Source organism: Ambystoma mexicanum, chromosome 2p (assembly GCF_040938575.1).
Source record: "Ambystoma mexicanum isolate Mex_15411 chromosome 2p, UKY_AmexF1_1, whole genome shotgun sequence".
NCBI classification, from domain to species: domain Eukaryota; kingdom Metazoa; phylum Chordata; class Amphibia; order Caudata; family Ambystomatidae; genus Ambystoma; species Ambystoma mexicanum.
The window spans coordinates 1,212,535,098-1,212,561,527 of NC_090923.1; positions in this window are offsets into that span (position 1 = coordinate 1,212,535,098).

Below are 26,430 nucleotides of genomic sequence, written 5' to 3' on the forward strand. Positions count from 1 at the left end.
CTCTGAATTGTCCACTCTATAAAAGAACCAAACCAGCTCTGGTCAGTGCTGGAATGGTGGACCTCTGATGCGAGGGTGTCATTCAGGATACCATGATTGACAGTATCATCTGTCACTGAAAGATTCAGCAGGACCACCAGCGTCCTATTTCCTCTATCCACTGAAGGCAACTCATCATCCCAAAATCCAATGAAAGCTGTTTTCAACTTGTGTCTGAGATGAAATCCAGATTTAAAAGGTGAGAAACAGTGTTTTAAAAAAAAAGTATTTATGTTTTAGTTTACATGAAACCTTACACACAAAACTTTTTTATGAACATAGAGATAAAACAAACAAAATCATCTATATACATATCAGGATTCAGCATCATGACAACAACTCATGCCCTTTACAATTTACAACATACCTAACGAAAACAAAACAGAAGAAAGAAATCAGTTTCATTGAAATAAAGCATTCATGCGTACTAAACTTCATTGTCTTTGCTTCATACTATATACAGACAAGATCAATTTAGTTCAAGAAGCGTACCAATGCAATGATTAGGGAAATGTTTTCACCCCCACATCAGTCTCGAACATAAACATTCCTGGCTATAATCCGTTTTGAAGCTTTCCAGTTGTTTTGGAAAGGAAACTGCCCGAATTTTTACTTATGGCAGGACACGCTAACATCCAGTGTCTTAGGGTCTCAATAGTTGATGGGCCTCACTAGACGGAAGGCGGTAAGGGTTAACGGTCACCGGTAAGGGTACCGGTGACCGTTAACCCTTACCGCCTTACTACGAGGTCCCTTTGCGGTGTAGACCAGCCGTTAAAGTTGGGGCCCGCAAAGGGACCTTGGTGCTAATTACGGTACCACAATTTGGTACCGTACCTATGGGGCAAAAATGGGAATGGGGAAGGGCCATGGAGAAAGGGGGAATTACCGCCCTGCCAACCTTGGAATGGGGTTGTGATTCCCCTTTCCTCCATGGTGGTACCGGTATGGTACCGGCGGCAACCATGGTGCTAATAGCACCATGGTTTACCGCCTACCGTGTAATGAGGCACTTACAGAAACAGTTTAATTCTCTCCCCTCCAATGCAGATATGGTCCAATGTTTCGTAGCTCAGATAGATGTTTCTTGACTTTTTACAAGGAAAGCACGTCAGATACACAGACAATTGGCCCCTCTTCTGTGGAAATCTTGCATACCCCTTATAGGATGAGTATGCAGACATGGCATCAAGTGTCGCCCTCTAGTCTTCCCTAAAGAGTTTGTTCTTAGTAGCATCTACATTACCTGTGAGTTCTAACTCCGAGGAGTCAATTCACTCCAACAAATCATGCATGGTGTCCGTCTACAAAACAACCGATTCTTACTGAACGTTCTACTCAAATCTGATGCAAATCAGCATACAAAGAATTTGGCTCGGAAGACAATATCCTGGAATATATCAACTGTCGCCAGTGAAATCGGGTCTGCAACGAGATTAGGTTCAATTCATGGCATAAAATGGAATCTGGAATGGCTAAGGACAGACACAACACATTCTTCCAAACTAGGCCCTGCAGATAATAAAGGATTGGGCCCAGATTTACGGCCGCCATACCTAGCCCATATAATATTACCGGATCAACCTTGCCCAAATAACATTGAAGTGCAGGAATTATGGGAAAACCGCAAGTGTTTAGAATCAAGCTGTAAAACTTCTTTCTCCACAATTCTCAAAATAATGGATAGTGTCACAAGAGTAACAGAGATCAGAAATTAGAGTACATTTCAGATTACGCAGTTTTGGGATTCAGCAAAGGGGGCGGCAAGTTAACAAAAATGACAGATTGATTGAGGATAGCCAACTTAAAATCTTCGGGTACCATCCCATTTTGAAGAGTCCCCAAATTCGGAATGAGAGGAGATTCTTGCCTTTTCTTCCATTCTTATTACAAGGCCTCTTGGTCAAATTAGGCCAGGTTTCAGGGTTCACACACTCTTATTCTTTTCCATAGGTTCCAGCTCCCAGATTCTGGCCCCCTTTTCATTCTCTTCCTTAGTCTTGGGCATGGGGGTGGCTTCCTACTTCCTTCTCTTTCTTCCTGGTCTCTCCTGCTTTAGGGGGTTATTTCAGCCCATTTCTTCTCTCTTCCAGTCACTCAGGCTTAAGGGATTCCAGTGCACCTTTACTCTCTCCTACTCTGCCTGGCTTAATACACAGGTTCGGTCTTGGGGAAGCCAGAACTCTCAAAAGGGATGGGGTGCTTTCTCCCAGTTCCATGAAATCTGGGATAGCTTTATCAATACCATTAGCTAGAGCCACAGAGCCTGGACTATCCGTAGCTTTTTCAGAGACCCAAGGAAGGCTCCCTGAGTTCTACATCATGAGTCTCTCATCCTAGCTCTCACTTTCTGCCAGACCTGGCCTTCCTTGACACTACGCCACTCTCCTACTATGGGTCTTTTCCCTACTCCCAGCCTTTGGCCTGCCCAGCCTCCTCATGCCTTACCAAACTCTATCTCTTTCTCTACTTGTTCCTGCTGATCTTCTCCCACCTCCACCTGATCTCCACTGATCTACTTCTTATCTCCTCTTGCCACCTTCTTCTGATTTTTCTCTACATTTGTCACGTCTTTCTCTGTCACTTCCACCTGATCTTCGCCCACCTCCTCCTTGCGTGCTACAGCTACCTCTTTCTGTTGTTCTCCATCTCCTGCCTCCTTTCACTCATCTCCTCCTCCCTGCTTACACCAATCTCCCCCTCATTCATCTTCTCGACCACTGCCACCAGCGGTTCATATTCCTCATCCTTAATTCCTCTTTCGCTTCCTTCTGCTGTTGATACCTCTCCGCCTTTAACCTACTTCTGATATTGATTTCTCCCATTACTTCTACCTCGTACCTCCTTCTGAGGTTGAAATCTCACCTCCTTAATCGCTTGTTCAACCTTCTCCCCCGTCCCTAGCCTTGTCCCTTCTTTTCCTACGTTTGCTCCATCCCAACCTCCTTCCACTCTCAAAACTCTTCCTCTTCCTCTCCATGGTCCTCCTTCCTTCCAGGCACTTTATTCACTCCAGCAGTCTCAAGGATCTCTCTAGTATCTCCTTCTCCAAATGCCCACACTTTCAGACTGAGAGTCTTGGTTTAGCTAGCCCTGTAATCCCTCTCCTTAGCATGTCTCTCACTGAGGGTCTACAGCTGCGATGGCAATTTGGTGAGGAACTGGGATTGGCTGTGATGCATGAGTTCACCTCAGCTCACTAATTGACTGGGAATGCAAGCCAAGTATTTAAATGGCTGGCCTGCCCTCCTGGATTTCATACATGATAGGATATGTCATTTATAACTCGCCTGTACACAAGTGTTCCTAGGCGCGACAAGACAAGGGAGGGAAGACAGAGGGAGGATAAGATAAACGATCTTCCTAGGCCATGTGTAATTTAGATTGTGCAAGTGTGACAAAGCAAAGTGCAAGGTGAAGGGAGAGGGGGAAGTGCCAGGGTGAGCGAAAGGGGAAGTGCAATCAGGGCAGCATTGCTCTGAGTAAGTGCAGCTAGGGCAACTCAGCTCTGGATAAGTGCAAGGAAGCAGAGGACTGCAGGGTTACAGTTACAGCCCCTAAGTGCACGGTAGGCCTAGAGGCAGAGCCGGGGAGACTGATCATGGAGGATCCTGATACCCAGTAGGACTCTGAGGTTAGCCAAGCAACCAGTCGACTCAGCAGACAGGTTGGTCAGTAGGGGAGGGAGAGAGAGAAGGCAGAGGAGAAAAGGAAGCGCTTGAGCTGCTTCCGGAACTTCAGGTGATCTGGATGAAATTTGAAAGGGGCAATGAGGCCATTCCAGAGAGAGAGCTACCACTCCCCGACACTATCTGCCTGGATAAGCATCTGACCCTCAGAGAGTTGGAGGTAGCTGAGCGAAGGGCTCGAGAAGGAAGGTATTTTGTAAGAGAGAGTTGGATGTAGTGTGGGCCACAGCCCCAGAAAGCCTTGTGGATGAGGCAGAGGGTCTTGAACTTGATTGTTGCAGCCACTGAGAGCCAGCGGAGAGATTTCAGGGCTGGAGAGATACGGTCCCTGGGCTTGAGGCCAAGAATAAGCCTTGCAGTTCTGTTCTGGATTAGTTGCAGAGGGTGGAGAGTAGAGGAAGGCAAATAGAGAAAAATGCATTTGCAGTAGTCCAGTCTAGAGAGAACCATGGCTCTGGAGACAGTGAGCTTCTGGGGGAAAGTGAGAAAAGGAAGAATACCTCTGAGGAGGTGCAGCTGGTAGTGAGCCTTCTTGGCAAGGTCTGTGATGTGAGGAAAGAAGGAGGGAGTGGAGTCGAAGATGACACCAAGGTTTTTTGCTTCACAGGAAGGCAAAGGAAGAGGGCCCAAGGCAGGCAGCCAGAGTGAGAGAGGGAAAGCGGGACAGGGAAATGACATGAATACATGTAATTTCTGGAGTCTGCAAGGAGCAGAAGGAGGTATGGTTTGCTGCTTCAGTACATTTGACAATCTTTATAAGTGTATGCTACTTGTTTTAACCTGTCCCACTTTTCTGGTATTTGCTCCATTTGCAGAGTGAGAGCTGCCGGCACTGTCCGCAGTCTTCTGCAAATTGTCTCTAAGGATTGTGGGGGCATTTTTCACAGATTCCTGAGTGCTGCGAGCAAGGTTGTGCAGGAATCCACGGACGGCCTCCGATGTCAGCACCAGACAATGGGCCTTATTACACGGATGGCGGTAAGGGAATAACAATAAATTCCCTTGCGAATCACGACCCGGATAACTGCTATTAGCGGCACCGCTAAGAACGGTGTCACTAATAGCAGCTAGTACACGGGCGCGCGACCCCTCATGTCGGCAATAGCGGCATGGCGCTAATAGCAGACCATCACAAGCCATCCGGACATGCTAATAGCGGCCTGGATTTGGCCAAAAAAGCCCATACCGACATGGAGGAAATACCGGCATCGAGAACCACCCGTTAAGAGACATGAGCAGTGTTCCCACCTACCACAGGTGGCCACAATCAGCACAGGTGGAGGCAATGGAGACTGGGGCAGCAGAAAAGGAGCACACCACACACCTTCCCACACCCCTTCCCACACCAAGATGGTTCCAATACTAGCAGCATTACATGGGCTGGAGGACATGATTGCATTGCAGCACCAACAACAACAGGCAGCACAGAGGAGACGCAGGAGGAGGAGGAGAGCGAGACAGGCCTAGCAAGCCCCACCAGTGCACCTAGTCATACCACAGAGGTAGCCACCAATCCCCAGGATTTGAGCAAGTCCATTCAACCTAACTCCTGAGCAGATACACACCCTGTACCATCTGGACCGGGATACCATCACCACCATTGTGTACATGATGCACAACGACATTGTGAGCCTCATAGACATCCGTCCTGCCGTCCCCCACTCTACTGAAGGTGGTAACTGTGCTCCACTTCCTAGCCACAGGCACCTACCAGCATACGGTAGGGCAGATGCATAGCATATCACAAACATTATTCTCACGCACGCTGACCCAGGTGCTCGATGCCCCCCTGAAGCACACAAGTGAACACATATCCCTGCCACGGACTGCCCAGGAGATCTCCAACACCAAAGTTGGCTTCTATTCACTGGCAGGTATCCCAAGTTGATCGGGGCCATCGACTGTACCCATGTGGAATTGGTGGTCCCACATGACAATGAAGCAGTCTACCGAAACAGAAAGCAATACCACTCCATCAATGTCCAAATGGTATGTGACTCAAACAAGATAATCACATATTGTTGTGCCCGATATCCCGGATCAACCCATGATTCAATGGTCCTGTGGCTACTTGGTGAGTAGCAGGGCTAGCACATGGCAGTGTGATGTGGATAGTGATTGGGGGGGAGATGCATACTCCAACTGGGTGTGATTGGGGAGGGGGAGAGATGCATACTCCAACTGGGTGTGATTGGGGGGGGAGAGATGCATACTCCAACTGGGTGTGATTGGGGGGGGAGATGCATTCTCCAACTGGGTGTGGACTGTCGTCTGTAGAATACATGGACATACAGATGTACGCCAATGTCCACCAAGGCAGCCCACAATGGACCGTACACAAAACCAGATGGAAGCTGCACAACAAAAAAATTAATCCAATAAGCCAAACATGACATATCTATCCACATGCACATTGCACATCATACCATACCCTATAAGACACAAAGCAGCAACATGCAGCCAATATGCAAAATGGAAATGTGTGCTGAACAACATCACAACAGATATGCGCCCTTGAGTGTATACAAAGGGATCACCTGTAGCCATTGTACTGAACCACACCCGTACACCACTACTGAAGTGCCGCTTCACAGCATGGGGACATCAATTTCAGAATGGCAGTACACTAACAGTGTGGTGCAAACGTTGCCCGGGCCCAGGAACACTAATGACCTGTCCTCACCCAGAACATGGCAATAACTGCCGGAGGCGTGCATGGTGCATGTCCACTTGCAAGGACTAGCTCACCTTCTCAGATTGCAGTTACACTGATCGTCTCCATGCAGGCTGGGATTTGTGGATGCCTATCACAATGCAAAGTTGATTTGTGTGATATGTACAGGTTCCACTTGATGTAAACAGTAACACATCCCCATTCTTGCACCCATGCAGGTGATGCTGGCTATCCCCTGAAGAGGTGGCTCCTTACCCCTGTACGGAACCCACAGAACAGGCACAAAGAGGGATACAATCGTGCACATACCCGTACCCGCGTCGTAATTGGGCAGACATTTGGCCTTTTGAAGACACTGTTCTGGTGCCTCAGCAGGTCGGGTGGGGCACTCCTGTATGGCCATGAGAAGGTAGCCAAGATGACCATGGCATGTGTCATGCTGCACAATATGTGTATCAGACGGAATATGCCAATGCCCCCTGACATTGAAATGCAACCACCTGATGAGGATGAGGATGATGATGGGGATGAGGAGGGAGGAGACGGGGCTGCAGGTCATGCAGGAGGCGATGCCCAGGAGGGACGCGCTGTGCGTCAGCATCTGATCAACCAAACATTCTGATTCACATGGTCTTACTCTGTTGAATGGATGTGGGTATTTGTCCACTGGGTTTTGTGGTGAAGCGCACACTGGGCCCTGTCCCCCAATAAAGCTCACATACACAATGATAAGGTCCAAGCATGTGTTTTGACTTGTCACCAGTGTGTTTAATATATTATGAGGTAAAGAAGTTCATGGACCCAACTACGCAAACACCCTTTCCCCACTCCCCTCCAAACACTCCCAAAACACCCTTCCCCCCCAACACTCCCAAAACACCCTTTCCCCCCTCCCCCTCAACACTCCCAAAACACCCTTTCCCCCCTCCCCCCACAACACTCCCAAAACACCCTTTCCCCCCTCCTCTCCAAATACTCCCAAAACACCCTTTCCTCCCTCCCCCCAACACTCCCAAAACACCCTTTACTCCCTCCCCCCACAACAACCCCATGTATGGCTGGTACAACGTTGCTGTCTTGCTGTACATGTGTCAGCTACATCGGGCTGGCCCTAGTTCCCATCCCCACTCCCACCATTAGGGGGTTGGAAGGGTGTGCGAAGCATAGATCGCAAGGACCGGCGCCGGGGACTCGTCTGCCTTGAGCTGGCAGAGGGGGAGGTGCATGGTTGTTCTTGTGGCGGTGGGGGGTTCTGTCTGTCCATAGCGTCAGCTATGCGTGTGAGGACCTGCCTCACTAGTGCCATTTCCTAACAGAGCCTGTTGGTGCAGGCTTCCATGCCCTGTCTGATCTCCTTTGCATTCTCCCTGCACTCCTCCCTCAAACGTGCTGCCTCATCAAGATGCTGGCCAACCAGCGCTGTTATGTCCTCCTGCCGCTGTCTTATGATGGCCATGTCATGGCCACTGTGTCTTGCTCGTGGGGTGGATGCCGCACCTTGTTCTATGGGTCCAGCATCACGTGAAGACACCGGTGGACTCCAGCACCCTGCCACGATTTCATCGCCAGACTGGGCATGGCTGCTGGATTGTGAAGTGGGGCGTGGGCTTGGTTCTTTTGATTGCTGGGGGCTGAGGGTGTGCTCTTGCATGGCCAAGCCACAAGTGTCCTCCACATCGGACAGCGGTGCTGTGGCTGTTGCCTCGCCAATGGAACTGTTAGCAGCAGACAGTTGCCCTTCCGTGGGTGGTTCGTGCATTGGGGGGATCTCTGGAATGGGTGCAGCAATTGTTTCTGCCGTAGGTTCACGTCTTGGTGACGTGGGTGGCTTGCTGTGTTTGGCCCTCTGCGGGAGGGCACTCTTCCCTGTGCCCCTCGATATGCTGGCGATGTTGCCTGACTCCTTTCCCCTGGGTTGTTTCTTGCCGGGGGAGCCTGTGTCGCAGTGTCCTGCTCATCGCTGTCAGTCTGTGAGCCTTTGGGGTACAAAGAGGGGGATGGCATTGGTGATAGGTCAATGTGCCTCATGCAGATGTTGTTCATCATGCTGTTCTATGCATTTGGACTTCATTTGTGGGCATACAGGTCGTAGGACTGTTGGGTGGGTCATTCATGCATGGGTCTGGGTGGCACGTGTCTGTGATGATGAGTGCATGTGTGTGTGTTGGGATGTGACCCTCACATGGGCAGGGTTGTGTGCATGTATGTTTGTGGCCACATCCATGAGCTGATTTAGGGATCACATTTGGGGGGGGGGGTACCTCATCTTTCACAGTGCAGTGTTTTATGGGGACACTCACCTCCATCTGACATTGTGGGCGCACCACGCTCCATTTCGCCGACTCCCTCTATGGATTCCACACCAATGGTGCTCGCGCTGGTCTCCTCCCACTCCATCAGTTTGATAGGGGATCCTCCACCGCCTCCTGTGGCCATAGCCAGGTTCCGGTTGGCAGCCAGTATGCTGTGTACACAGAGTCGGAGATCGTGCCACCGCTTCCTGCAATCTTTTACAGTGCGGGGGTGGTGCCCACCGCACTAACTTTCTGGGCCACCTCTGCCCAGATTGCTTTTTTTTTTTATTAGGGTGACACGCCACATGTCATTTGCGAACACCACATCCGCGTTGGCGGCAAGCGCTCCTTCTGCTGCTGCTCCGCACCTTTTTTGATTGCCTTGGGCATTGTCAGGGGGTCTTGGATGATTTTGTATGGCACTGTTGTGGATGCAGGTCATGGGGGCAGAGGATGGCAATGGATTGTGTTTTTAAAGATGGCTGCCGTGCTATTTCCCGTTCCTGTGCGATGACGCTACTTCCGGTTCCGCTTATTTACGATGACCGCTAATAGCGGTCACCGCTAATGCCGTGTTGCAGGAGGTCGGAAGTGCTATCAGCACTTTCATTGGTGCCGCTAAGGGTCTTTACGGGGTCTTTACCGGCATGGTGGTAGGGTCATTACCGGCATGGTACTAAGCTCGTGCCCGCATACTCGTAATGGCACGCAATTAGCGCCCTCTTGCCTACGCGGACACGTTTTTAGCGCCATGTCGGTAAAGGCGGTATCTTGCCACCTACCGTGTAATGAGGCCCAATGACTCAACGCGCCGGGTGCTCTATGTCACCTGGGTGCTAATCTGATTCCCCATCCCTTTAGACGGATATATTTGCAAAAAGGCCTCTTTATAAACAGGGTTTGGGGGTATTTAGTGCTGTGGTCACAGATCTGATCGAAAGGTTTGGGTTGTTGAACTTTCCAGAGGCAGGGTGTCTCTTGTAGGTGGTTTAAAGGACCAGTGTCAGAAGGGCATTTCCAGACTCTCCCCTGCACTATGGGGGGGTTAAATGGGGGTCACTAGGGAATCCTCTCCATACCAACCCGGGCCCATAATCCTTTAGCTTGGGAAGGTACCAGTCCCCCTTTGTCACCCCACTAAAAGTCTACATAATGAGGCAGGGGATGTTACTGCAGATTACTTATATGCTGAAAGTTGGCCAGTACACCAGGATCTAAGCCAGGTTTCTTCAGGAGGGGAGGAATAATCCCCTCTTTCAAAGTAGGTGGAACAAAACCAGCTTCAAAGCTTGATCTTGACAAAAGATGAAATGCAGCTGACGTTGGGATGTTGATAAAAGAATGGCTTGTCTAAGAAAGTGTGGAATTGACTGCAGGGAACATTTGTTAACTAGTACAGTGATATTCTGAAATTGACAAATTCGCAAGCAGTATATTTTTTTTAAAATGATACATTAGCCCTTTTTGTCTCTCTTTACTAAACTCCTTTCTCCCTTACCTCATGTTTCCTTTCTCTTTTCTGTCCTTTTTTATTTCTCGTTTTGTTTCTTCGTTATTTTTTCTTTACTTTGATTTCTTCTATTGCTTCCTCCCCTCCCATTGTTTTGTTTGTTTGTTGCTTTATTTCATCTTTCCAGCTGTCTCCCTCCTTCCTTCTTTCCCTCTATCCCTTCAATTACTAACAGAAGCTCTACAATGTTCAACTTTCTTTCGGTTGTTGTGTTGTGTACAATGATCTAGTCTAGTGCATGATGCATTAGAATATCTCACAAACAAACTGAAATCGTTGCCAATCTTGTTTCAAAAAGGGAAGATCGCCCTACTTCCTGTCCCTAAATATCATGATCAGAGCCATCACGCCTCTGCCCCTCCAACCTGGAATGAGATGAAGTCTGCAGGTATGATTCCTGAAGGAAGCCTAATGATCTGATCTGATTTGATTTTAATTTAGTTTTATAGAACGCATAAATGCCTGCAGGCCTTTTAGCGCTGTCTAAAGAACAGAAATCGCAGGGGAGATAAAGTACCCTGGGAAGAAACATGACTCAAGTCCCTCCCGAAAGTGGGCGTGTTTTTAGCAGCGCTTAACTCAAAGAGAAACGTGTTCCAGAGGTGGGGGCGGGAAGGAAGGGCTTTGGCCAAGAGAAAAATACCACCCCTACCCTTTTTGTGAACCCTGGGGATCTGAAGAAGAAGATCCAGAGGATGAGCGCAGCAGCCGACTCAGAAGGTAGCGTATCAACTTTTTGCAAACTAAAATTGACAGCCACCATTAAACACTTCCGGGGTTGTGCACAATACCTTAAACACAATTCGCTAATGTACCAGCAACCAATGCAAGGGTCTGATAATTGCTAATAGCAGAGATGTTTTCCCTGCAAACAATTCCAGCCAGAAGTCTTGCAGCCACATTCTGGATAATCTCTAAGCGTCTGGAGAAATGGTCGCTGTTACTACTGCAAATTGACCCTGAGGTGGGAGCAAAAGTATCACAAAATGCAAAGTGTGCAGATGCTGAAAGGCTGGTTCGATCAGAGATGTCTAGGGTAGAAATGCATCTACTTTAAAACCTAGGTATTTTCCCTGGTGGTCTGGGGGTTAGAGGAGTCACTACCCATTGACTGGGATCAAAGTAATTAATCCCAGATCTCCTCCTGACCACGAACAACAAGAACCTCCATTTTGTCTGAGTTCAACTCAGTCATTATTTGTCCATTCAGCTCTCAAAGCACAACACGTTATCCCCATACACATGGAGCAGGATCTAGCTGACATCGGCATAAGAAAGAAACTCTAAAAGCTATGAAGGAGTTTCTCCAAAGGCTGAGCATAAAATTTACATAGGAGAGGGAACAGAGAGGAGCCCTGGGGGACTCATGAAGAAACGGGAAAAGTCTCAGAGGAGCAAAACACAATGATAACAAATTGCAGGTGATCCACCGCACAAGAAGTGTGCCCAGTTTCCAAAGCACAACCCCGCCCCCACCTGTCTCTGGAGTCAATGCAAGAGTATTAAAATCTTTCAGCAGGGTTGACATTGATGGTGTCAACCCTGCTGAAAGATTGAGGAGCATCATTGCGGATGTCCCCGCACCACCAGCCTTGTGGCAAAGATCTTCCAAGACAGAGACCAGCCCAGTTTCCACACCCATATTGTGTCGAACCCTCTCCACCCTCCGCCCCTCATGGGAAATATGGCAGTGTGAAAGGGTGCCAGGCTAGGCCTTTTCAACAGAGCTCTAATTATAGAATGTTTAGTACATATTGCTAAAGTGCACACTGCAATGCCATCTCTCCCTACTAGTTATTACACTGTATATCATCCAGCCTCTGTGGATAGAAATATGTTCTCTGTATTTCAGTGGTAAATAGATTCCCCACTAAACCAGAATATACCCTCATCCATTCTCTGCAGATGGCAAGGTCGGAAACGTCATTGTGATAAATATGGAAAAATAGGAAACTTCCAAATTCACCTCTGTGTGTTGATTGGTTTACCTGTACACACTGCTAATACAATAAGGTAACCCCAAATCCCTTCATCCAAAGCCCATCCCACTCACCATTGAATGCTCCTCAAAACAACAAGGAAACTAATTACCTAAAGGCTCACAAGAGGGTGTAATAGTGATCCCTTGTATAGCCCATGCCACAAGCTAAATATCATTTGAAGGTTAAGGGAAATTAAGAGAGGGAGAAACACCCAATAGAGGGGAACAATACCTAATAGGAAAGGATTTTGAAACAATGTGAACAGTTGCACTAAGTAATAGGCTCACTTCCAGAGATAATACTTCCAGCTGTTATCTTATTCTAGTTTGGGGGAGTTCGAAGACTTTGCAACCAGTCATAGGAAGGGCCAATATGTGATCACTCTAAAGATGATACTTAGAGACAGGAAGAAAGGATGGCCTTCGTTTTTTAAAAAATAAATGGCAAGGATTTTAGTTTACATTAGATCTTCTAGTGCACCATCCACTAGATAATCACCAAGAGGACACCATCTGGAAAAGATTTGAACCTGGAGGAGATTATTCCTTTTTTAGAAGTTAAAAAGTGAAAAGAAACAAGGAATGACAGACGGAACAAAAGAAGGAAGGGATGAAGGCAAAAAGGAATGCGCAAGAAGAATGGGGGTGGCTAGATGGTGTGATGAATCCTGCAGAGTCCTCACAAAGACCCTACCTAGAGTCTCCTCCCAGGTGGCCATGGGAAGGCAGCCAGTACCTGATCCTAACCCTGGGGTTGGTTTTACCCGGGAGGATCACCTGGGAGGAGAAGGACCCCAGGGGAATGAGAGGACTTCGTTGGGAGAGACACAGTATATGTCTTCCTCGGAGGGAGAGATTTCTGTAATACCAGAATATGTAATGGCTTGTTGTAAGAGTGAAGTTTCCTTTCCCAAAGCTATCCATCTTGGTGGCTTGAAAAACAGTCATAATCCACATATGAAAAAGAACCTCAATACACCAGACTCTCACGAATCTAATTCTCCCTTAAATCTGAATCCATTACTTATAAATAGAAAGACTTCCCTTCAAAAGGTTGACCACAACTATAGGAATAAAACCTCTTGCAATCAACAGCAAAATGGTAGATGTTAACAACAGAACACTAACATCTTAAATTCTGATGAAGCTACCTCTCCTATAAATTGTAATTATTCATTACAACCTTTCAAAACTCTTTCCGAAAGTGTAATAAATCAGAAGAGTAAAGCGAGTCATGTTTAAGATAAGATTCAGAACAGAAGAGGTAATTTGAACATTGGGAACTTGATGTCCCACAATGCCCAAAGCACTGACACAAGGAAGAGGGACTCAGAGGCACTAGACTGCAAGGCGCAGTCTAGTTATTCTAATGACCCACAGCTGAGTGGGACTTTTGAGTATATTAGACCCCCTTAGGTGCCAGCCATGAGAATAAGCAGGAGGTGGAGTGGTTGTCATGACTCCATGTTGCAGTGGCAAGAGAAGAAGAAGTAAAGCAGAGACGCTTGGGCCTCCACTAGCTACAGAGCAGATGCTAGTTCCGAGAGGGTCTCTACCTTTGATAGCCTTGTATGCAGAGGTTGCGCGGAGGGACGCGTCACTGTGCAAAGCTTTCGCCCTTTTGAGGCGTGCTACGGTGGCAGGCGACCACCGGAGTGCTCCTGGAGCAAAGAACGCTCCTTTTCCAGCTGGCGAGGCCTGAGGGAAGAAAACCGAAGCGGTTTGCCGAGCAAGTGACGGGCGCAGAAGACACAGTGCCAGCGTGGCGAGCAGCGGCCTATGCAGCAACCAGTGAGTTTACCAATATTGGGGAACCCTGGGTATGCTCCTTAACCATCCACTGGCCACTAGTGTTTATTTTGAATATCAAACTGATAAAAAGAAGTTGAAGTGGCGCAATAAGAATGTTGTGGACAGACAGGAAAGGAAATGTTATAGTTGTGATCCTGAAATCAAATAGTATTGCCAAAGCCGAGAAAAGGCAATATTAAAACAAGTTAACTATAATCACCATTGCCAAGGCCAAAAGAGAGCAATATTAACACAAGTTAACAATAAGTGAGGAAAAGGCAATAGTTGGAAAATACCTCAACAAGCATTGTCTAAGCCAAAGAAGAGCAAGGGTGCTAGAGAGCCATTGTCAACAGTTACTTGATGTAAAAGTGGGAAAACAAGAGTGACAAGAGACCAGCCCTCTTGATAGGGCTAAAGTGAAGAGGAGCATGACCTGCATTGCATGTGGCAATCACAAGGGTGGAACAAATAGCACCAATGTGTATCATGTCTTCCCAGAAGAAGTAGTAATTGTGATGTTGTTGAAAGTCAAATACTTTATCAAATGGTTTGAAGATAACTTTTACCACAGAAGTACTAATAGTAGTGTTAGGAGCGTTTTGTCCTGGCACGCAAGTATACCATTATAGGGGCTTTTTAGTGGTAGTCCTGGCAGGTGAGTGGACCAGGAAGAAGTAATTGATGTATGGTGTTGTGGTTGAGAAGAAGAAGAAGAAGAAGAAGAAGAAGAAGAAGAAGAAGAAGAAGAAGAAGAAGAAGAAGAAGAAGAAGAAGAAGAAGAAGAAGAAGAAGAAGAAGAAGAAGAAGAAGAAGGAGCAAGATCACTCAAAGTGTTTTATGAACTGTTGTGAAATCATCCTGACAAAATTATTGTTGACATAGTGTGGAATCATCCTGACAAAACATTGCTGTTGATGCAGATGAATTGTGGACATTTTTTGATTCCCAAGCAGAGGAGGTTGTATTGGACTCTTTGCTATAGGTGGGGAGATATAGACTTAGGGTCTGATTCACAGAAGCGGTTTATGATGATGCAATCCTATTGAAAAACGCTCTGTGAATCAGGTCCCTATCACCTAGTTGAACTCTTGGTTGAAACCAAGTGGACATTTTTTGGAGTAAGAAGAACTTTATAATTGGAACTTGGTTACATATCGGAACTATTCTATTTTGATTTAAAATCCTGCTTTGAATCTGGGTAAAGGGGATCAGACCCAGTTTATATTGCTATACAGTTGTTTGGTTTGTGTTGAACCTAACTGTTATTTCTGTTATATTTGCATTGCCAATGCAATTCTTTTATGTGTTGAATATATGTATAAGTGTGAGGGACAGATTCCTTTTATTAGAGTGTTTCCTTTAGTTTATTTTGATAGGCTTGTTAGGTTAGGTATAGTGAGGCATGTATCCAACCCTTTTAAAGTTAATAAAATGGCATCTTATGAAAAACCTTTACTCAGTTTTCCGCCTCACATTTCTGACCCTTCACAATAGACATGAAATGGCAATGAAATATCAATCTATCAATCAAAATATGTTTATTTGAATACAAAAATTCATCAAATAAGCACATTATACACACAGTAAAAATCATCAAAAAATTGTACAAGAAAAAAAACTAAAATAATTTCCGCAGATTAAAGTACACTCTTACTTTATAAAATCAATTAAAAACATCTATGGACTTGTGTAGAAACCTACTCTAAATCTGTTGGTTAAAAATACATTTTGATTAAAGTCTGCCTCAAATACATGGATTTGTTCAGGAAATTCAGCAGAGCCCAGGCCACATAAGAAGAATCAGCTAAAAGAAGAAGGATTAAGGCTGGGCGACTTTGCATAAAGTTAAAATGCATGAGCACAGGAACAGGGGTTGATTTTCTAATATGTGTATAGGCTGTACAGAGCATCACAAAATGCAAAAGGTCTTCTACAGCATCCCTGCACAAAGGGCACATTGAAGTGTCAGGGAAGTTTTCCCAGCGAACAGTATTGTTCCTTAGCATAAACAATTAAATCAGGCTTGAGTGATCAGCTAGCGATCAGTATTATTATGACCCTGTTCAAGATGAAGCTTCATGGAATCTACCCGGCTAATGGCTGTGTCTGATCTATTAGCATTAAAAACGCAATTCTATAAACTCATGCGTTTCATTGACAACTGAAACAACGGAGCTCTTGCAAAACATTTGTTGTTCAGTTGTCAATAACATACCTGGAGGAAAAAGTGCAAGTGCATTTAGCTGTGACAAATGCTCTCTTATGAAGGCAAGCCCAGGAATGTTGTACCAATCTTCCCTGTCTAATAAGGCCTTAATAATGAAGTGGTTTAAACCTGCATTAGCGTTAGACCATAGGCTCAACCACTGAAGAATCGAGCCAGGCCTCTAATGATCCTCTAGAAAGCCCACTCCCACTTCCGTGTGGACAACAAAATGAGGGGCTGACCCAGGGAGTACCAATTGTCGTTTCAGGAATTAGTTTTCCGGGGTCTGTGAATCAGCCACATTCATAAAGCTCCCTAGTGAGGATCCATACATAGATGCAACCTTTGTCTTGGTCTCATAGACCTTTTAGATATCCGGAGGACGACCTTGACACATACACATGAAATGGGACAGGCCTCCTAAGTTCCGGCTCATCTTAATTTTGCCTTTACATTGATGAGCCTGACCTGTTACCGCAGGTGAAAAGCGAATGCCCAGGTAATCAAATTCCTTGATCATTGGGATCATTTTCACTATACTTTTGCTCCACAAATTGGCCATCTTGGCAGACTTTGTGGTATTAATCCTGAGATCCAGATTGTTCACGAAGGCTGTATAAACATGAATCAACTTTTGCAGTGCATTGGGGGTTAGGCAATAAGAACAGTGTCATTGGTGTAGGCCAGGATAGGAAAGACACTGGGCTTCATTACGAGGTAGGAGGTAGCGATGGTGCTATTAGCACCATGGCTACCCCCTTACCGCATTCCGGGTCTGGGTTCCCAAAATAGGGACCCGGTAAGTCCCCATTCCCCATTCCCATTCGAGCCCCCATAGGGCTTAATGGGAATGGGGATGGAGCTAATAATGGTACCGCAATTACCAGGCGTTAAGGGCGGGACCCGCTAAGGGACCTCGGAATAAGGTGTTAAGGGATTACCGGTGCCGGTAATCCTTTACCACTTACCTCGTAATGAGGCCCACTGCCTTCCATTCTTGGATTGTCAACCTGTGAGTCCACCAGAGCATTGTACAGTCCATTGATGTACAAAATAAAAAGGACCAGTGTCAAAACACAATATTGGCGGCCCACCAGATTGGCTTTGGAAAATTCAGTGCACTGCCCCTAGTGCCCAAGGCCTGGTTCCCTCTGGGTATCGCCTGTAACACAAACAAAACCTCATTTGTGCGGTTCATAGACCCGAGTACGGCATAGATCTTGGCCCTAGTCACTTTATCAAAGGCCACACTCAGGTCCATAAAAGCGAGATAAATAGCTTTGCCCTTGCAGAAGACAGAGTGTGCCACAAGAAGATACACATTTAGCAACTGGTCTGCAGTACCCACCCCCGGTCTGAACCCAAACTGTATATCTGAACGGATATTTTTTTGGGATATCCAAGATTCATGGCGACCCAATCGTACTCTCCCAAGGATTTTAAAAGAGGTGGCGAGCAATGACATTGGCCTGCAAGAAATCGGGCTTAAAAGATCCCCCTTCTTAAATATAGGGAAGATGATAGCCAACTTCCACAAAGTGGAAATTGACCAGACTCCAAAGTGGTGCTAGAAATATCATCAACAATGGGGCCCTCAGGTAAATAGCGTCTTGAAAAGAGTCAGCCGTAATTGCGTCTTTGTCCTGGGGCACGATTGCGCACCTGATTTTCAATTGCCATTTAGATGTCCTGGAACGGAAAAAGGAAAGATGAAGTAGGCGCTGTGCAATCGGTTGAATAATTAGACCCACAATATAAGGTGGAAAAATGCTCAACCCAAGCCTTAGCATCCATTTGGGATCCCATTACTCTCTTGGTTCTCTTGTAATCAGGCCCACTGACCACAAACCTCCAAAATTTCTTGCAGTCTTTTGCAGAAACAGCTGCAAGCAGTTCAACCCACGCTTGCTCATCCAACTCGGCTTTCCGCTTGTCCAGGGCTATACAATACATGGCTCTAGCCTGAACTATATCTTTTGGGGATTTAGCTGGAGATTTTAAAGCCTCCATAAGTGATCTCTTTGCCATGACACATGGCTCATTGAAACAACCTTTTTTAATACATTTTCTTTTATTCTGAAAAGTCCTCTGAAAGCAGTCGGAAAAAGCCCTGTCAGTTCAGCAAAGTTGGAAGCAATGGAAGGAGCATTGTGAGTGCTATCGAGTCTGGCCAAAATCCATCGGCGTCTCTCCACCAATACAAAATGATGCAGTTTGGGCTGTTCAATTCCCGCCCCTTTGATTCTTCTATTGGCTGCCCTATTAACCTCAACTAAATCGAAAAAATCCTTTGCAACTTCCCCTTGCAAACTCAGAAACCCAAGGAGCCTTAAACTGATTGAATAGTGATCACTACAAGGTTACCCCACTACAGGATCCTATGCCAGAGTTGAACTGAGAGGCAAAAATAATCAATGGTGGAGGATCCTTGGTGATTCCTGAAAGCTGGAAGACCGTCTGGATAAATGCATCCATTACCAGTGTGCATGCCCGGCTCTTTAAGCCGGGATGAAAATGAAAGGACTTTAGCACATGCCTAAGGTCATACATCTGAGGTTGTGACATTTTAAGGCCCATGTCCTCTTGGACATCATATAAATCCACCGGGACACCATCACCCATTTTCATATTAAAATCACCCCCGAGCAAGTATACAAAATTGAATCTCGCCTTTTGTGAAAATTGTTCCTCCATAAAAGCACGAAATGTGTACAGCCTGTTCAGATTAGCCTCATGCGGGCTATTAAACTACCACAGAGACGCCATGGCACCCATTGCATAAGCATTCGTAAATAGTCCATTTTAGTATCAACTACCCCACCCTGCAGTCAACCAAAGCTTTGATCAATATGAAAACATCACCCCCTACTATTTTTACATACCGGAATGGCATAGGACACATAACCATCCAGAAGGGGAACCTCCAGGTCCCACGTTTCTTGCAGGAGTTTCACCTCGCATTTCCTAAAGAAATTGAGTATATCCGGGTTAGAATGTTGTGCCCTGGCACCTGCAAAGAAATATGAGGAAATAGAAAAAGGAAGATAGAAGAAAAGGAATGAAAGAAGAAATAAGGAAGAAAGGAAGGGGGACAAGGAAAGAAAGAAAACAGTTGGAATAACAAATGACTAAAGGGATAGGTAGAATAAAGGGAGGAAGAACGGATGGAAAAGGGAAAGACAGAATGAAAGCAGGTGTGCAGGGAAAGTGTGAAAGGTGGAATGAACAAATCTAGAAGGAAGGAAAAGAATAGAACACAGAAATACAGCTTTGCACGTTAGTACATGAACAAGGGGTTTGTTATTGATGCGCAGTACATACGCCAAACCCCATAGAAATGTCTTGAAATGCTTTGACACCCATTTAACCATCAAATCCCCCGTCTCTATCACAGCATGCCTCCTCCGAGTATCTCTAAATGTCCTTCAGGAAAAAGCATTGATTATCATCTGGCCATAGTGTGCCTGCATCAGCCCTTCACCAGGACCACTATTGCTGGCTTCCACAATAATGATGCCTTATATCTGACATTGAATATATACCTAACAATGGTCCATTGCTAATCTTCTTCAAAACATAAAATACCTAATCAAATTCACAGTGGTAGAAATGTACAAAACAAAAATAGGCAACTATGATCCTGGCTGGGGACTGGGTAGCTGGGAGGGGAGCAAGGTGCAACACATATTTCAAGGGGACGCAGCCAGGGCAGGCTGACAACCAATCGAGTGGAGTGGGAAAAGGAACCAGCCCCCTATGCTGTTTTTTTTGTTTTCTCTCAGTTGGTCAATACGTTGGAACATATATATATTGCCTTTGTGACATTAATTGCCTCTAAACACTGATCTTAACTCCGCTGGGACCCAAACGTAACACCAACATGAACAGATGCTTCTTCAACAAGGAGCTTGAATCTAGAAAAACCTTTGCTATCATGAACAGGATGTGGCAATTTATTCCAAAGACTGGCTCCCACCCTTTTATCCCTCTCGTCTGAGTCCTAGGGATGCCTAGTCTTCGATTGTGCATTGCCCTGAGGCGCCATCTTGTAATATACTGTTTGCTGCTATCCTTATGGTACGCAGGAGGAGCCCCATGAAGACCTCAGGAGAAGCCCATGGATGCATTTTAAGATGATGCAGAGAATTCTAAGATGAATTGTCTGCTTTACTGGAAGCCACAGCTGGTTCGTGTGAGCACCTTGGACATGTTCGTGTTTCTGTCATGAACCGTCGTCTGCGTCCCTTCTGGACTTCGTGGTCCCTGACACATAGTGGATTTAACTCAGTAATCCTTCCAACATGGCCGCCTGATGCGGAACGCTGCTTGCCAGTCTCTGCGTCACATGCTCTACGTTCTATAAAACAGACACGCCCCCGTGGCTCTGCGCGTCTCAATGCTACTGCTCGTCGTACCTGGACGTGTGCTGCCGGAGTTCGCTCAGGGCTATTTTCCTGATCTCCCTATTCCCGGTTCCTTGATTCCTCCTCCGTTTCCTTTCATCCCTCAAACTTACCAAACTTCCTGGATTTTCGCCCATGCTCGAGCCACGGGTTCCGTGCCTCCACACGTGGACATTGTTCCTTCCTGGTTCCGTCCTGGACAATCTGAACAAAGCACGCTGGAATCCGAAGACCCATGCGCGGGCTTATATAAATCCCAGACCGTGCGGAGGAAGTCACAAAAGAAGGTCGCAAGCAAACAGGAAAGACAAGTGAGAAGGGGAGAGACTTGTGACAGATTGAGACACCTAAAAATCGATACGGATACAGGTATGGAAGCTGCGGTTCAAGACCTCATGCGAGGCATGCAGGAACTCACCACAGAAGTTCAAAACCTTAAGGCTGAGAACGCTGCCTTAAAGCAGCTGGTATTGTCTCGTGATTCTGCTACCAAGGAAAGTGTGTTATTGGGAGGAGTGATGGACAAATATGATGGCTCTCCAAAGACCCTTCGTGCCTTCCTTAATTCATGCATGGTGCATTTCACCTTCAGGCCCTACTACTTTTCCACCCCTAGAGCAAAGGTGGGGTCTATGATATCACACCTCACTGGCAACGCATTAACCTGGGCAACTCCCCTAGTCAATTCGGGTGACGCCCTCCTGGATGATTACAATGGATTCGTGGAAGCCCTAAAGGCCATGTTTGATCGTCCTGAGCAGGTTTACAGCGCTCAGGAACATCTACTTGATTTTCGACAAGAATCCCAGGATATGCTTACCTATGTCACCCGTTTCAAACAATTTATGAAGGAAGCTGATTGGTCCCAAGAGGCTAGCTTCACTCTCTTTCGCAGAGGCTTGAATGAAGAAATAAAGGACGAGCTAGCCAGGGTAGCTCGCCCTAATTCCTTCCAGGCCCTCTTGGACCTTTCCTTGCAAATTGATTTCCGAATCAAGGAAAGAAAGGCAGAGAAAAAGAAGTTGAAATCATCATTCCAAAAAGCTATCGTAGACCACCCTTCTAGCCCAGAACCCACAGTTTCTCCGACCTCAGATCCAGAACCCATGCAACTGGGGGAATTCCGTGGACCCATTACCCCACAAGAAAGGATGCGCCGTATTCACACTGGTCTCTGCATGTATTGTGCCTCCGATAAATATCTTGTCAGTGAGTGCCCTATTGCTCCTCCAAGGCGTTCGGGAAACGCCAGCTCCCGATCCTAGATTGGGCACAGTTTCGGGAGAATGATGTCTGCTCCACATCAATTCCTTCCTTGAACTCTCCTGGACCAAACAAGCTTGTGATTCTTCAGGCCTTTTTATCGCCTTCCAAGAAAGAATCTTACCCCATTCTGGCATTAGTGGATTGCAGAGCCATGGCTATATTCATAGATCATGATTGGGTCACTACTCACAACATTCCACATGAAACTCGAGAGACGATGCAACCAGTAGAGGCAATTGATGGAAGACCCCTATCTTCAGGACCCATAACCCTTCAAACTAAAGAAGTCCTACTCTCTATAAATCACCATCAAGAGAGGATCAAATTTGACATCATAAGATCTGCCCACTATCCGATGGTTCTAGGCATGCCCTGGTTACAGAAGCATAACCCCTACATCAATTGGGCAGCAGGCTCCTTGTTTCTTGGTTCTGAACACTTATTGTCCCACTGCTTATTCCTAGATTTCTTTCCTTTGAAAACTCGCAAGAAATCCAGCAGAGTCCAGTCACTGTCTCTAACATCATCCGAATTCCCAGATCCTATCAGGCTTACACAGATGCTTACACAGATGTATTTTCGACTCTTCCTCCTCACAGACCCGAGGATTGTGCCATTGATACTGAGTCTTCAGCAATGATCCCTTGCGGGAGAATGTTTATTTCATCTGAAATTGAAAAAAAGGGCCCTCCGGGAATACCTAGATACTAACTTGGAAAATGGCACCATACGACCATCCAAGTCCCCGGCGGGCGCTTTGTTATTTTTCGTTCCCAAGAAAGATACCAAGGAGCTTAGACCATGTCTAGATTACGGTGGCCTTAACCAGTGTACTCTCAAGGACCGCTACCCATTGCCTCTCATCTCGGATATCCTGGAAGCAGTAAGAGGTGCAGTAGTATTCACAAAATTAGATCTCAAGGGTGCCTACCATCTAATTTCGTATAAGGGAAGGTGACGAATAGAAAACAGCCTTTAGAACACCCTTTGGCCATTTTGAATACCTGGGTATGCCCTTCGGACTTGTTAATGCCCCAGCGGTCTTTCAACGTTTTATGGACCGGGTGTTTTCAGACATGCTGTTCCTCTTCGTCATTGTATATCTGGACGACATACTAATATACTCAGAGGACCATCTGAAACACGGAGAACACGTAAAGGCAGTTTTACAACGTCTACGTGAACATAAGCTCCTGGCCAAACCTGAGAAGTGTCTTTTCCATGTATCAACTGTTCACAATCTCGGATTCGTTCTTAGCCCTAAGGGGATTGGAATGGAACCCTCAAAAGTAGATTCCATTCTATCCTGGCCCGTTCCAACTACTGTAAAACAAATTCAATCCTTTCTGGGGCTTGCTAACTTCTATTGGAAATTAATACCAGCCTTTTCGGAGATTGTACATCCTTTTGTTACATTGCTAAAGAAGGATACCCCCTTTCAGTGGACCTCAGCCCAAGATACGGCTTTCCAACGCTTGAAGTCGGAGTTTACACAAGCTCCCATCCTAGCTCAACCCGACATTGATCGCCCTTTTCTTGTGGAAACTGATGCCTTCAACTACGCCATCGGGGCAGTCCTAAAACAGGAACTTGATGATAAGTTAGAACACCCCATCGCCTATCTTTCTCGCACCTTGACTCCCAGTGAAACTCATTATTCCGCCCTGGAAAAGGAACTGCTAGCCATCCGCCAAGCCTTCACTGATTGGCGTCATCTTCTCCTGGGAGCCAAACACCCGGTACAGGTCTGCACAGACCATCGGAATCTTCAAGTCCTGCAATCACTAGAATGTAGAAACAGTCGTCAAGCCCGTTGGGCCTTCTTTTTTGCTCAATATCAGTTTCAAATCCATCATGTCCCTGGAACACACAACATAATAGCCAATGCCTTACCCAGACGTCCTGATTACGAAATCCTTGAAGATCGGACTTTTCCTAAGATGTTTCCCCACACAATATTTGTTGCCCAAGCAATCACCCTCCTGGAGGATATTCGACTTCAAACTCAGTCCTCTGAAACCTGGAAGGAGTTTAAGAGAAACAATCGATGGAAACTCAAGACAAGGGACGGATATCTGTTCAAGGGCAATCGCTTGGTCATCCCCACTCCTGGACTGCGGCAAAAGATCACAAGCCTATGTCATGATACTTTACATTCAGGACACAGTGGCATCACCAACACCCTCTGTTCAATACAAAGACAATTTTGGTGGCCGAGGATGAAAGAGGATGTCCGGTCCATATCCAGGCATGTGCAGTCTGCAATCAGAACAAACATGATAATAAGAAACCGGCAGGTCTACTGCTTCAACCAGCAATACCAACAAGACCCTGGGAATTCATCACCACAGATTATATCGTGGAACTACCATCTTCCAGGGGATACACAACAATCATGGTTACCATTGCTATGTTCACTCATATGGCTCATTTTACACCTTTATACAAACTGCCATCCTCATCTGAACTCGCCGGAATCTTCCTGGAACACATATTCCGGCTTCATGGGCTACCCTTCAAGATCATTTCTGACCGAGGACCCCAATACATATCCCAGTTCTGGAAACAGTTATGTCGAATACTGGGAATCCAACGTGCCTTGTCACCCACAGACCAATGGAGCCACTGAACGTGTAAATCAAACTCTGGAACAATATCTTCGTTGCTTCGCCACCAAGGTCCAAGATGATTGGTCACTCTTAATACCTGTGGCCGAATTTGCTTACAACAATTCGGATCATTCAGCTATCAACACCAACACCAGTCCTTTCTTCTGTAGTCAAGGATTTCATCCTTCAGTTCTTCCTTCCATTCTCCCACACCCTACCCCAGTTCCTATGGTTGATTCCTGGATTGAAACCCTTATTAATGTACACAAACAAGCAAAGGAACACTTAGAAAAGGCCCGAAAAGACGTTAAACATCATGCCGACTCCAAAAGAAGACCTGGGCCTTCTTACTCAGTAGGCAATAAAGTCTGGTTATCCTCAAAACTCCTTCCTCGACATCTGCAACCAAATAAACTGGCTCCCAGGTATTACAGGCCCTTTTCTATAAAATAAATCGTCAATCCAGTGGCCTTTCGACTTCGGCTACCAGAATCATGGAAAAGGATCCATCCTGTCTTCCACACTTCTCTATTGAAACCATATGTTCAGCCCTCTCGAACTGCTCCAAAATCTACCCCAGTGATTATCATTGACCAACTCGAATATGAGGTTTCCAGAATCTGTGACTCTAGATACCGACGTGGTCAACTACAATATTTGGTCGAATGGAAAGGGTACCCTCCCAGTGAGCGCACCTGGGAACCCGTGTCAAACATGAATGCTCCCAGGCTGATTTGAAGATACCATCTTATACATCCGGGCAAACCCGGAGGAGCTGGACTTCAGAGGAGGCATACTGTCATGAACCGCCGCCTGCGTCCCTACTGGACTTCGTGGTCCCCGACACATAGGGGATTGAACTCAGTAATCCTTCCAACATGGCCACTTGATGCGGATGCTGCTTGCCAGTCTCTGCGTCACACGCTCTACGTTCTACAAAACAGAAACGCCCCCGCGGCTCTGCGCGTCTCAACGCTACTGCTCGCCGTAGCTGGACGTGTGCTGCCGGAGTTTGCTTGGGGCTATTTTCCTGATCTCCCTATTCCCGGTTCTTTGATTCCTCCTCCTTTTCCTTTCATCCCTCAAACTTACCAAACTTCCTGGATTTTCACCCGCACTCGAGCCACGGGTTCCGTGCCTCCGCGCGCGGACATTGTTCCTTCCTGTTTCCGTCCTGGACAATCTGAACGAAGCACGCTGGAATCCGAAAACCAGCGTGCGGGCTTATATAAATCCCGGACCGTGCAGAGGAAGTCACAAAAGAAGGTCGCAAGCAAACAGGAAAGACAGGTGAGAAGGGGAGAGACTTGTGACATTTTCTTAATTCCAGAAACCAATCAGTTTTAAGGCACCTGGAGTCTGCTAATGGCTTTTATGGAAGTACCTCAGGAGTGAATTAAAGCAGTCCAAGTGACAAGTCACTACGGCTCCTAAAGCAATTGCACCCTTGTCCAGTGACATAAAGGTATATATGCCATCTGATATTTACATAGTGACCCTTGTAAATAGTCTGGACCTTCATCAACTGTAATGTCTAAGCATTTAAACTAATTTGCCACGTTTTCCAAACATCAGGGGCCAATGGGCTTTGAGAAGAGATGACTCTAATACATTTTATTTATTTATTTATAACACTTTTGTAATGCCTAGACACAAAGGTATCACAGTACCAGAACATGTGGAGACAGGTAAATATAAAACATTTAACAAACATGGGTGGTAAAGGTCTGAAGGTGCAGAGCCGATGTGGTGCGGCTTGATAAGTGAGATTAGTCACATTTGTCGAAAAGCCAAGTTTTTAGTAGTTTCTTGAATGTGGTTTGGGATAGTTCATTCCTGATAGCTGGTGGTAGGGTATTCCAAAGGGTGGGTGCGGTGACTCTAAAACTCGTGCCACCCACTTTGACATGTTTGAAGCAGGGCGTGTTAAACTAAATGTTCCTCAAGGACCGAAGTAGCCGTTTC